Source organism: Perognathus longimembris, chromosome 2, assembly GCF_023159225.1.
Source record: "Perognathus longimembris pacificus isolate PPM17 chromosome 2, ASM2315922v1, whole genome shotgun sequence".
In the NCBI taxonomy this organism is placed as follows: domain Eukaryota; kingdom Metazoa; phylum Chordata; class Mammalia; order Rodentia; family Heteromyidae; genus Perognathus; species Perognathus longimembris.
In genome coordinates, this window is record NC_063162.1 from 73,908,136 (window position 1) to 73,921,255 (window position 13,120).

General features: G+C 44.2%; 1 protein-coding gene across 1 annotated transcript in view; it reads right to left on the bottom strand.

Annotated features, from left to right (window-relative positions):
* The window catches only part of Bmper (BMP binding endothelial regulator), a 213,671-nt gene that overhangs the window by 70,018 nt on the left and 130,533 nt on the right, over window positions 1-13,120 (bottom strand). The gene's annotated exons all lie outside the window — the stretch shown is intronic.

The following is a 13,120-nucleotide window of genomic DNA, read 5'->3' on the forward strand; positions in this document are numbered from 1 at the left end:
TCCTCCTCCTCCTCCTCCTCCTCCTCCTCCTCCTCCTCCTCCTCCTCCTCCTCCTCCTCCTCCTCCTCCTCCTCCTCCTCCTCCTCCTCCTCCTCCTCCTCCTCCTCCTCCTCCTCCTCCTCCTCCTCCTCCTCCTTCTTCTTCTTCTTCTTCTTCTTCTTTTTTTGTCAGTCCTGGGGCTTGAACTTAGGGGCTGGGCACTGTACTGGAGCTCTTTTGCTCAAAGCTAGCACTCTACCACTTTGTGCCATAGTCCACTTTCAGTTTTTGAGTGGTTAACTGGAAATAAGAGACTCATGGGACTTTTCTGCCCAAACAGGCTTTGAACCACAATCCTAAGATCTCAGCCTCCAGAGTAACTAGGATTACAACTGTGATCCAACATCCAGCTTGACTCCAGCTTCTTAATTTCACATCTGCCTGAGCTCCCCCTGAGCTCCTCCACGGTGTACTCTGGTCCTTTCTCCACAGGTGATGCAACAGAAATTATTGTACATCGGCCTCACAGTCTGATGCATGGAAGCCATCTCTGGCAGAAACACCCTTCTTTGGGTTTGACCTAGTTCAAGGCAGGTCTTTGAGATGCCCAAGCACCATCACAGGAATGAGAGTTTGGAGTTAACGCTACCACATGCCACAAAAGGACTATTAACCCGAGTAGACCCAAGACACAGGTCTTCATCAGATTCCTTAAGTCCACCTCTTTTTCAAGCAAGTTCAGAACCAAACAAGGCTCTTGAGCTTGTGACAGATGGACAGGGAAACACAGAGCACCGCAGTGGGGTTGCAGTTCTACTCTTGAGGATACGGTGGCCTCCTCTGTGAGCAGGCATCGGGTGCCTTCACCCTGTGAGGACAATCTTGGCTCTGCTCCTGGGACCACAGGAGCCTTCCCCAGCCACAACTGCAACAAAACAATCATTCATGAAAGTAGCTGAGGTGGACTTCAGTGCTCCTCTGATCATGGGAGCATCCTGGGAAGCAGCATCCCCACTGATTATAAGGGAATGCTAAGTACTTTCATAGGTTCATCAAATAATTGATCCAGTCACAAAACTGTGCCTCATCTTCATGACCAGAGAAATACATGAGCATTTTATGTAAAATAGACTACATGAATTTTTATTCTTCTACTCAAGGGTGATCTTGACTCTTTAAATACACACTACACATACTGAGATGATAAACTGTGGCTATTTCTTGATGGTACAACCATCCATGAATGAATGACAACTCCTTTTCCTCCTTGTGCTTTTTGGTTTGCTTTTGCCTTCTTTTTAAGACTTCAAATGTGGGTAGTTGCAGAAAGAACCAATTATGGGACACAAAGCAAACCTCAAAGAAGCAACAGAAAGTCAGCTGCCCTGAGTTGCTGAGAGATAGCAGGAAGCAGCGGGGAGGTGCAAAGAGACCGGAGCAAGGGAAGTCATGCATGGGCCCGGCTGTCAGGAGAGATATTTTTCAAGAGTCCCTAACTTATAGAAGAGAAGAATTTGGAAATCAGGATGATTCTTCTCTATGACAGCAATATAGAAGAGGCCAAGAAAATCTCATGACTGTGAAAATGCTTGAGAATTATGTGCAGCAGTCAGGGACATTTGCATCATAAGCTAAAGGAATTTTGAAACCATGGCCCCTTTTCCTGGTACCGCCAGCTCCCCCTGCCAGATCCTGCAGGAGCAGCGAACATGTGCATTGGAGAATGTCCGAAATTTAAGAATCTGAGGGTCACAGAAACCTCCTTGCTGAAAAGAGAAAGGTCCAGGGAACAAAAATCAAGCATGTCCTCACAAAACTATTTTCCCAGCAGACCCCAGGAAATGAGCAGTGGTCCAAGATGTCCAGATGTCCAGTCACAGTCTTCTGGAAAGTTTGGCCCCAGAGTAGGGGGACTGAGAGAGGACATATATAAACAAACTATCCTGAAACTAGCCTGGATCAGATGTGTCTAGGTCAAGGGACTGAGAGAAACATGCCCACTTCTCCTGGTAAAACTTCCTGTCACAGTCTTGAGGTCGAATTATTAGATCTAGATATGTATATAAAAAGAAAGGATTAGGGAAGAAAGGAGATCTGAAGTGTGTAAACTTTAAACTTTAGTAAGAATATGTTTAAGTAAACATATGTTTAAGACATACTCTTACTCACACTTGTTGCAATCCTAGCTACTAGGGAGATTGAGAACTGGAGAATCATCATTTGAGGCCAATCAAAGGAAGAAAAGTTCGCAAGAATCCCTTCTCTGCCTACAGTCAGATGCAGTGGTGGGTGCACACTTGCAAATCTAAACAACTTGAAGGACTAAGACCTGGAGGACTGCAGTTGCAGGTTACTTTTGTAGACTCTATCTCCACAAAAGGAAGCTGGACACCATGGTGTGGGTCTGTTGTCTGTGACATCAGCAAGCCTAAGTAGGCAGCTTATAGTTCTGGGCACTAGGGGCAAGACCCAGGACCCATCCTCAAAATAAACACCAGAAAAACAGGGCTGAGGGCATGCCTCAAGTGGAAAAGCACCAGCTTCACAAGAGGAAAATATGAGTTCAAATCCGAGTGCAGTGAAAAGGAAAAAAATGCATTTTTCTCATAAGTAATGGAATTATGTGGGGTGTTTCTTTTCCTCTTTTTTGTCTGTATATTCAACTATTATTTACACTTAGATGTCATGGTTTATCATGACTATATATACTTTGAAGCAATGTTCCCTTAAAAAGATAAAAATCTTGAATTAAGACGCATAACGTTGATGTTATACTTTAATAAAATCGCTGCCTCTGAAAATATAACACCATTGCTTTTCTCTTAAGTGCATTGGTTATGTTTATTTGACCATGGATGTATTTATTCTAATGAAATGCCTTTCCTCTGAGAGCTGTAGTTACTCTCAAAACATCCGTCAAAGAAAATTAAGAGAAAATTATTCAAGTCCATGTTATAAAGAAGAAATGAATAGAAACAGCACACTCTCCCTTCTCCTCCCCCAAACAACAACAAAACAAAACCAGAAAAGTCTAAGGAAGGAAGCAAAAGGCAAAACAAAACAAAAGAGAAATACCAGGAATTAACCACTGTGTACAATTTGGAGAGAGAGTGTGTTGTTATTTAACATAGTTAGGATAATCCTAGACATGACATTTCATTTCCTAGTTTTCACATATTATATCACAAGATTTCCACAGTCATTCATACACGTTTGGCTTAGAGAACTCAAAGAGGAACTTTGAACTGTGGAGGTTTACTTGTGCAGAGAGAAGAGGCTTTGCCAACACGCGGGTCAGTATCTTCCCACTATGGTGCTCTGACCATCAGGAAGCCTGTGGAACAGCTTTAAACCTTTCTCAACACAACTGCAGGAAAACAAGGCCCCAGGAACGCTTTGTCCCTGGATTGTGCGGGGATCCTGGGAAGCCCAGAAGAATAAGAATCAAGGTGATAGTGTCTGGGTGAAGAAGCAGGAAAGTCTGGGATTGGCAATGCTGAGACACTGGCCCCCATGCCATTCTCTGGGCTCCTCCTTAAAAAGTTCCCTGGGTTGACTCTTCAAGCAGTGAGGGAGACCCCAGTAGGAATGCATGTGACCCCTGTGGTGTGAGACCCTCTGTGCAGAACTCTGGCCTTGCATGGGAGGTCACCAAGAGCTGATGGCCTATCAGGTCCTTGAGATCAGTAGCTGCTCCACCAGGTGGCACCCACATGCCTGTAAGCTCAGGGCTTCCTGAACCCAGAACTCCCTCTAACTGTGCTGTGGATGGGCGAGGATGCAAGGGAGACAGGTTAATGAGTTTCTTTCCATTAGAAGGGCCAGAGCAGTCATCAAACAGCACATGCAAAAATGAATTTTTGAAACAGCCGCACAGGAATTTTGCTTAATATATGATTTTGCTTATACATCTCTGTGATTCCACATACACGTGGATGTCAAACAAAAGAGCACAGGGATGGGGGGGCGGGGGCTGGGAATATGGCCTAGTGGTAGAGTGCTTGCCTCGTATACATGAAGCCCTGGGTTTGATTCCCCAGCACCACATATATAGAAAATGGCCAGAAGTGGCACTGTGGCTCAAGTGGCAGAGTGCTAGCCTTGAGCAAAAGAAGCCAGGAACAGTGCTCAGGCCCTGAGTTCTAGCCCCAGGACTAGCAAAAATAAAAATAAAAGGGGGACTCTCCACCTTCAAAGATTTACTCTAAAATAAATTCAGACCCAAGTCAGATCTGCTCCTCCAGGCTTGTCCTCTGGAACCCAAGTCATCTCCACCCTTCATCTGACCCTGGGTCCACCCAGAGCTCACCACAGATGCCAAAGCTGCGCTTCCTTTCAGTGCCAGTGCCAGGTCACCTAGAGCATCGTGCCTGATGCCTCAAGAAGTCACTTCCTTCTTCTAAATTCCAGAAGCAAAACTGGCTACCTGGTTCTGAGGTATTCTGGATTTCAAATAGTCTATCTTATAATTCCACTGACTCTTCCTGTCACCAAAGCCATGAGCCACTTAGGATGAATCCATTTATACCCTAGCTGATAGTTATAGTGTACACTTAACTACTTAATCAGGCCTTGAGCTTCTTTCATGTAAAGTTTATGGATACTTGGAGGTACCTGGTATAGGACTGTACAAAAATAGATAGATAGATAGATAGATAAATAGATAGATAGATAGATAGATAGATAGATAGATAGACAGACGTAAGATACATAGATTCACAGATAGACATTATAGATAGAGATTCATAGATGGAGAGACAGATTCATATATATACATATAAGATTCAAAGATACACAGACTCACAGAAAGATAATCCTATTGGTCACTTGGCAGCAGCAAGTTCTCTCCCCCACACCATCCCAGCCATCTCCCCTGCCCCCTGTCTCTGGAAATCCAATGTTTTCAATAGCTTAGCCCACTGTAAAGGATTGTCTCAATCAACAATGATGAAATTGAGTTGTAATAATATGAGAAACTAATTGAACTCTAAATCCTAAGCCCAGGACCAAGTATGACAAGTAGAATAATTGCCCAAAGAAATGGACATCAGGGGCTGGGGATATAGCCTAGTGGCAAGAGTGCCTGCCTCGGATACACGAGGCCCTAGGTTCGATTCCCCAGCACCACATATACAGAAAACGGCCAGAAGCGGCGCTGTGGCTCAAGTGGCAGAGTGCTAGCCTTGAGCGGGAAGAAGCCAGGGACAGTGCTCAGGCCCTGAGTCCCTGAGTCCAAGGCCCAGGACTGGTAAAAAAAAAAAAAAGAAAAAAGAAATGGACATCTGAATGCCCAGAGCTTGTGGAGAAGATGATTTCCTGGCAACAGAGAAGGCTGTATGGGATGGACTTGGGGAGGCTCACAGCTGGCCCAGACGGGGAACCTGGCCCTGGCTATCTGAAAGGGCTGAGTGCAACCACAGGGTCCTCTGCAAAAGAGGAAGGCATGGGCATGCCTGAATAAATAAGAGACATATAAAGTGTAGATTTGATGGGCAGGGCCTGACTGTAATCCTATCGTTATTCAGAAGGCAGAGGTAGAAGGATCAGGGCCTGATATCTGCTCAAACAAAGTTAGGACAAGACTCTATCTGGAAAACCAGCTAAAAACAGGATTTGGGGGCATGTGTAGCAAGCACAGGACCCTGAGTCCAATCCTTGGTGACACAAAAATAACCAAAGAAATAAATAAGTGAAGTATAGATTTACTGAAAACACAACATGAGCTTGGTTAATATCTAAGATATATAAGAAGTATAGATTGTAGGCGAGGAAGAAGATAGTCCACGAGGCCAAGCAAAGAATACCAGTGAATCACAGAAAGAAGAGAGAGAGATCAATCTGCCTTGAGTGGGGCATTGCTCCAGGAGATGGGAGATACTTAGGTTGAATAAATAAATCTACGTGAGACATATTGCCAGCTTCAGAAATTTAAATATATTCCAAAGAGTCCATGCTTCTGAACATGGCTCCCACGAAACATGAATCCTGCCTAATGTACTGCCAACATAAGTGAAACCTTCTTCAAAGCTGTGCAACTGAGTTTGGGGGACACACCAGACCCATCACCCTCCAGGGAGCTTACCATGCCCACTGTCATTATGCCCGTGGCTATGGAAAGAGCCCTGAGGACGGAACAGCACAGAAACACATATGTGTACTTGATCTCACATTCCCCTCTTTAATCACAGGGCCTCGTTGTGAAGTATTACTCAGGACCACCCACCCCTCGGCTCTACCACTTGCGAAAACGAACCTGGGGAAACTGCAGGTTTGGTTTCTCACGGGGATGTGGATAAAGAGTTGAAGAGGAGGCGATGGGGATTTGCTGCAGGCAGTGGGTTGGGAGTCTGGCTGCCGTGGGAATGTGAAGGAAATTATTTATTAGAAAAACAACCCAAAGAGACAATCAACCAGACTTGATGACTGATTAGCAACAGGGGAGAGAAATGCCAGAAATACGAGAAATAACATTAAGGCTCAAAACCTGTGCAGCTGGGAGCAGGTGGTGCCAGAATTCAGTCAATAAATAGGCACTGGAAAGAGCCAGGACCCCCTCCCCGCCCCCAGCCAAATCCCAACTTAGACAACTTGGTGAATCAAAGGTTGCAACTGTGAATAAAATCCAAAGGCAGTGCCTTCCAAAAAGAATGTGCTTGCTCCCCCAAATGACTCAGAGTGAAGATCCCCCACATTAGCAACTTGTCAAAGAGTGAGTTAAGAACTTCAAGTTCTGGACAACGCTGAAACTGGAATGAGAAGGGACTCCAAGGGGGGAGGGGGTGTGGAGGAGGCAGAGCTGTGAGCTCTGCAAAAGGCAAAGGGAAACCAGATCCAGTGTGCAAAAGAGGGATTGAAGGGCCCGGCAGAGGACAGGAACAATGTCTGAAAGGCACTAACGTGGCTGAGGGAGGTTAGGGGGCATTTACCAAGAAAGGGACTGTGATATGGGTAAGAATGGGGCATAATAGTCAACTTCAAGGCAAAGAGAAATGCACAGGGCAGCTAATAAGCCACATTGCCAGTGAAGGTGGGAATTTGTAATCCAAGAGGTTGAGATTGTAAAAGTGACCTCAGAAATGTAGGTGAGTTTTTTAAAGGTAAGAAAACAAAACTGCTTTCAATCCCTAATCACTAAAGGGAAAAAAAAGAAATTGGCAAATATCATACATATTTGAAGGCAAAATTCCAAGATGAATAAAAACAACATAGTTAAGAAAGGCCATCGAACAGCGTTTAAACGTGTGGCCTTCAAAGTAGCAGGGATTAGAGATTAATTGAGCTGACACTTTTTAACTTCTGTGTCCTGAGATGGCACACTGGTGAGATGGGCAAACAGATTCTGCTTCACAGCATGAGTGTGTGAGACTTGAAGAGCAGAGGTGTAGACAGCATTTATCTCAAAGTGTGCTGGGGATTAACATCTTATTTTGCTCTTAGGAAACATAAAAGAGAAAACATGGCTCCGTGTGGCCTATAGTCATCTGTCACTGGTTCCAGAGATTTCTACAAAGCAAAATTTTAGTTGCCTAGTTTGGAGTCTGCATTATTCACTTGTTGGGACATTTAGCTGTATTTCAGGTATAGCACCATCAGAGAGTTCTGGTCATAAGTCACTTCATTAACACCCAGATACACCTTTCTTGAGATATATGATGATAGCTTGACTAAAATGTGAGATATATCTAATATACATATGTATATATACATATATACACATATATATACACACACATATATATATTTCATTTAAAAATAGGCTATATATATATCATTGAAAACTGGGAAAGAAGGTGACTTATTTTGGCTATCACAAGCGCTTTTGTATTATCATCTTTAAGAAATAGTACAAAGAAGTTTAAAAATTGTCAATTTCTGAGTATAAGGCATCTTGGTCAATATCACTCCTTCCATTGGTCTCTCCTGTATCTTCCAACCACACACCTCCTCTCAGGTAATCTGGTTAAGTGTTAATACGATGATTCAATAACACTGCATCTACTTTGAAATGTTCCCAAGTAAAAACTCAAAGAAGCCTATAGGCTCATTGTGAGATTAAGAGATTTTAAAAAGTGTATATCTTAGTTATTAATTCATTAATGGCACTGTCTAATTCATAGGTATATGCTAGTCCCCTGAGTATATGCTATTTGAATGTCTTAATCCTTACATAGAGTTCCATCTTTCCGGAATCTCCCACTTTCAGTGATTAAGAGACATGTCTTGGCAAAACTGATTTTATTTACAATCATTTGGGAAATAAGCCCCCAAAAGTAGGACTGTAGAAATCACCTGAATTACTGTGTTGTGCTACAGCTATTGTGGGTACTACCATTAAGTCAATTACCATTCATAAATATTCATTCAGCAGGAGAAAAAAAATTGTGCAGGTCCTATCTTAGCTCTTCCAGGTAGAACTGTAAGCCTGCCCCAGGAAAGAGGAGGGGTTGGCTCAGAGTGAGAGTCCACACACTCATTTAATTCCTTGACCCTAGATGATCCTGTTCCTTTTCACTCCTGGAAGGCAGTATACACAGAGTTCTTTCTAGTTTAAAACTACTACCTCAATATTGCAAGAAAATTTAGGGAGAGAGCTAAGCACCTATGGCTGACCTCTGTGAATGTGAATCCTAGCTACTGGAGGCTGGGATTTGAGGATTGCAATTCAAAGCCTAGCCCAGGCAGGGTAGGAAAGTCAATGAGACTCTTATCTCCAATAAACTAAAAAAAAAAAAAAAAAAAAAGCCAGAAGTGGAGCTGTGGCTCAAGCGGTAAAATTCTAGCCTTCAGCAAAATAAGCTAAAAAGTCAGCACCTGGGCCCTAGGACCAGAAAAAAAATTAGGGAAATGTTTACTTGCTCCGGAAAAAATACCCAACCTTTAAGTTGCCAAGAAAAGGGAAAATAATAAAACACTAGAAAAATGAACAGACATGGAAAACCCACCTAGGTTCATTTGCTGGAGAGTTCAGAGCACAATAACCATCACTATTTTGTTCCTGAGCAGACAAGTAGATATACCACTAGGTAGAAAAAGCCTGGGAGTTTGGGTGTCCATATCTCCCAAAGCAAAGAAGAAAAGGTATTAAACCAAGAACTCCTTTCCAATCTATGGCTCTACAGACCCTTGAGAATCTCTCTCCCTTTCTCTTACCATAGAAATGACAAAGGAAGCAAGGGAAGGAACTGCAGGCAGGCTCTGGGGGCAGCCATGGTAGGAAGTCAGGCTCCCTAAGTTCAAAGTAACTTCCACTCTGAAGCCTCGGTTTACTTAGCTGTAAACTGGAGCCAATGACTATTTCTCTTCTGATAGCAATGATGTTGAGGGTGGAGTTGGTGGCAACCACTGTCCACTCACGGAACACACAATGGTGACACACTCAGCAAGGACCAGCTCCTACGACCAGTGGCAGGTCTACAGGGGTTAGAACTCACTGAGCGTGCAGCTAGCCAAAGGTGGCCAGTGACAGATGTGGCACCAGTTACTGAATGCCTTCAGCCTCCTTCAACTCTACATTGATTCACAGACAGAAATGTTAAAGTAACAGTACCACTTAGAACAGAACAGCACAGAAAACAGAAAATTGATTTCCTCATACTCTTTCCATACATGGTCTCTGCATGGAGTCCAGTGGGGGGTCACATACCACCTGTCTGTAGGCCAGGCTTAAGGAGTAAGGTGCTGAGCTTAAATACCTCCAGGCCAGGGATAAACTCAGTACCATCAATTCTGCTTCAAGTTTCCCTGCATTCTTGAGTTAAGGACACCTGTCAAATGAAGGGACATGAGCCACTTATAGTCTCAGAGGCAGAAACCTTGCTCCGATTTGCAGAACCTCTGTGAGGGACATTTCTCATAAACCAGGTTTCAAGGTCACTGTTTCAGGAAGCTTACTTTCTTTCCAGGGAAATAAATAAAACTCTGTTTCTATGCTCCCCCCACACCCCCACCCCATCCCCTCCAGCTATCATTTATTTACCTGTAGGCTGAAGCCCAGGGGATTTAGGCATGGGCAAACTGCACCCTGGGTTTTCTGTCTGTGGTGGTACTGGGAGAGGACAATCTGAGAGCGGTGCAGGCACATAGCTAGAAATTAACCCCTGAAGGTTTATAAAGTCACCTGACAGCTGTCAGCCAATCTGCACCATCATCTGCTGAAACTTAACAGTTCCTGTCACTTGTGTTGTGTCACACAGTTGACATTTTCTCAGTTTAAGGCACATTTGTGCTCACTACTCCCTAAACAGCTCAGTAGTAAGGAATCCTGAACTAACATTTTAGGTGGAGCTGTTGATGGCTGGAGCTCAGGTGCCTGTGATTTGTGGGACCCGGAGCAGGCTGTCTTCAGAGGCCACCGGTGTTTAGATGATGGAGAAATTCAATTTTCTCATGTAAAGACCTGGGCACCCTCTCTCTTTCTATCCACATCTACACCCCATCTCTAACTGAAAACTCTGATGCTAAGTATTATTTCCAGGTTTGAAAACAGATATTCTTCCAGCAAATCATTTATCTGATTCAGGTCACTGTGGGGTAGCAGGTCATGATTCTACCTGTAAAACGACATTTCACACAAACCAAAGGCTATATCACAACATGGCACTAACTCAAGGTAATATGAGGTTCAGCTAAGGACCGGTGAAACTTGCTTCTCAGAGAGTGACATAAAATGGCACTTCCCAAAAGCTTTAAGCTTGCTTAGCTCACTTCAAATATTTTAAGAAGTATTAATAAAGTGTTTATAAATATTTGTATAACAAATAATATAATACAATAAATATTTATAAATAAATTTTAAGAAATTACTCAAATCCAATTCAACCCTATTGTGGTGGACAAAGTATGTCCCACGCTATTGAAAGACAGCAAGGCTTTCCCTAGCTTCCTCAGGGCTGATGTGAAGAGCGCTTTCCTGGCCAGTTTTGATAAAAATCACCATGGTCCCTTCAGACCAGTCCTGCCAAGCACATCCAGGAACAGCAGCTCTGAGCCTCCCTGCTGCTTCCTGCACAGAACAGCTCTACACATTTATTTTCTTTCTTCTTTGCTCTGGAAAAGCCCTCAACCACTGCCAAGACCAAGGCAACTCAGAGAGGAAGAAACTGGATGGTTTTTAGAAAAAGAGAATGCAAGAAATCACCCAGCATTCATAACAACAGGGAACCCAAGTCTGTGGAATCTGTCAGACGTTTCATCTATGTATAGGTATTCTTTCTTCATTCCAACAGAGGACTGAAGGAACATCCACACACACACATGCCAGGTAACTCAAGACGCGTTAGGAGTGAGCAGGAACAGAGAAGTCAAAGGTAAAGAAGCCACGCTGCAGAAGCCCAGAGCATTGCAGGCACCCATAGTTGTATGTACTGCACACTACATTTGAGCCACCTAGTGATGGAAGCAAAGGCAACAACCTCTAAGCATGCCAGTGACATCTGTGTAACTATTTGTCAGGCTAGGGAAATAAAATACAAAAACATATCCCATGAAACCCGAGGCTTCTGGTCTTTGGCGTTCCACACTCACAAAAGGCTAGCTCACATGGTTCTGCTGCTGACTTGAACCAGCAGATGGATGGGGGCAAAATCTGGAGCACAAACCACAGCTACCTGTCCCCATGCCTGTTAGTTTCTGCATTCTTCGGGAACGTTGCCTCTGGTCTAGTGAAGTCTAGGGACATTACTTGGTCATCACAATCTTGGGGACAGGTTGCTCCTGGCATTTAGTAAGGGAGAGCCCAGATAGGCTGTTAAATTCCCTGCCATGCACAGGACAGCCCCACAACAAAGAATTACCTGGCAAACTGTCAACAGGGCTGAGGTTGAAAACCCTGGACTAATGGAAAGTAGGGCCTGTGTGTGAATTTGAGTTTCCATGACAATATAGATCATCCTCCTTCTTTGAGAATGCCTCAGCCCTCGTCTATAGTCTTGGAAGTGGTTTTCCTACTCTGGAAGCCCCATCTATCAGAAGAGCGTTGGTACTCAACAGCAGGAAAGAATGAGCAGAGAGGTGCATGCCAGAGCCCAGATATAATGACAAAGAATTTCCAAGTAGGAGGTCTATAGCCATAACTAGAGGACCAGGATGGGTCTACCTGGATGCACCCTGAAGAGCTGGGCACTGCTTCAAACCCTGGAAGCCATCCCATCTCTCCACAGAGCCTGAACAAATGAGCCTCGCCAAGGAGAATGCGTTTAACAGCAAGAATGGAGGCCCTGGTGGAGAGAACGGGAGCTGATCCCATGGAAAGAACACGAGGGGAAGCTGACAAACAGCCATCTGATGATATCATTTAGATTTGGACATGACCTTGTGTGGGGGTGCCTCCAGCTTGGACCTGCTGCATACAGGTGCAGCTGGTGGCCTCTCCGTGCCCCTCCAGATGGGTGGCTTTCGTCTCTGCCTGCTGTCTCCTGGATAACAGAAGATACGCGCACAGGCCCATGGCATACACAGCCCACTGTTTAACATGGCTGGTGGTGAACCTGCTCTAATGCGTCATGCCTAGCCTTCTATCTTTCCTTTCCTTTCACCTTCCCTTCTTTTCTTCCTTCTTTTGTTGTTCATTTTTCTTTCCTTTCTGATATGTTACCTGTCTTCTTAGATCTGGAGCAGACAACTCATAATGATAAATAAATAAACTCAGCTTTCCTCTCATGTCTCACTAATCTGTTTCATGATTCCTCGAACATAAACTCAGATAACTCCAGAGGTGTGCTGTCTCTGAGCAAGGTCAGCCATAGTGTTTGTACAAAGCCGATAAGCTGCACTCAGGCCTGACAACGTGATTGGCAGATGCAGCTTGTCTGTGCTCACCCAACCTGAAGGGCATCCGAGAAGTTAACTGGACCTCCTGTGAGGTCTGTCTTGGCTTCTACTAGGATACATTTCACAGAGAAACACAAACCACTTTGTGTGCATTTCTGTATCCACTAATGGAGATACAGAAGAAAACTTCCAGTGTGGACTCTAAGCTGTTTATCTGGAAAGGAATAAAGTTGAAGGCAGCCTCCAGAGCAGCCATCCACAGAGTTTCCTCAGAGGGCCTCTGGGAGAATGATTAAAGGTAATAGTTTGAACACGTGCTTGGAAATCATCCGGTGTGTTAATCACAGCAGATTCTTCTTCCTGTGTTATTCCT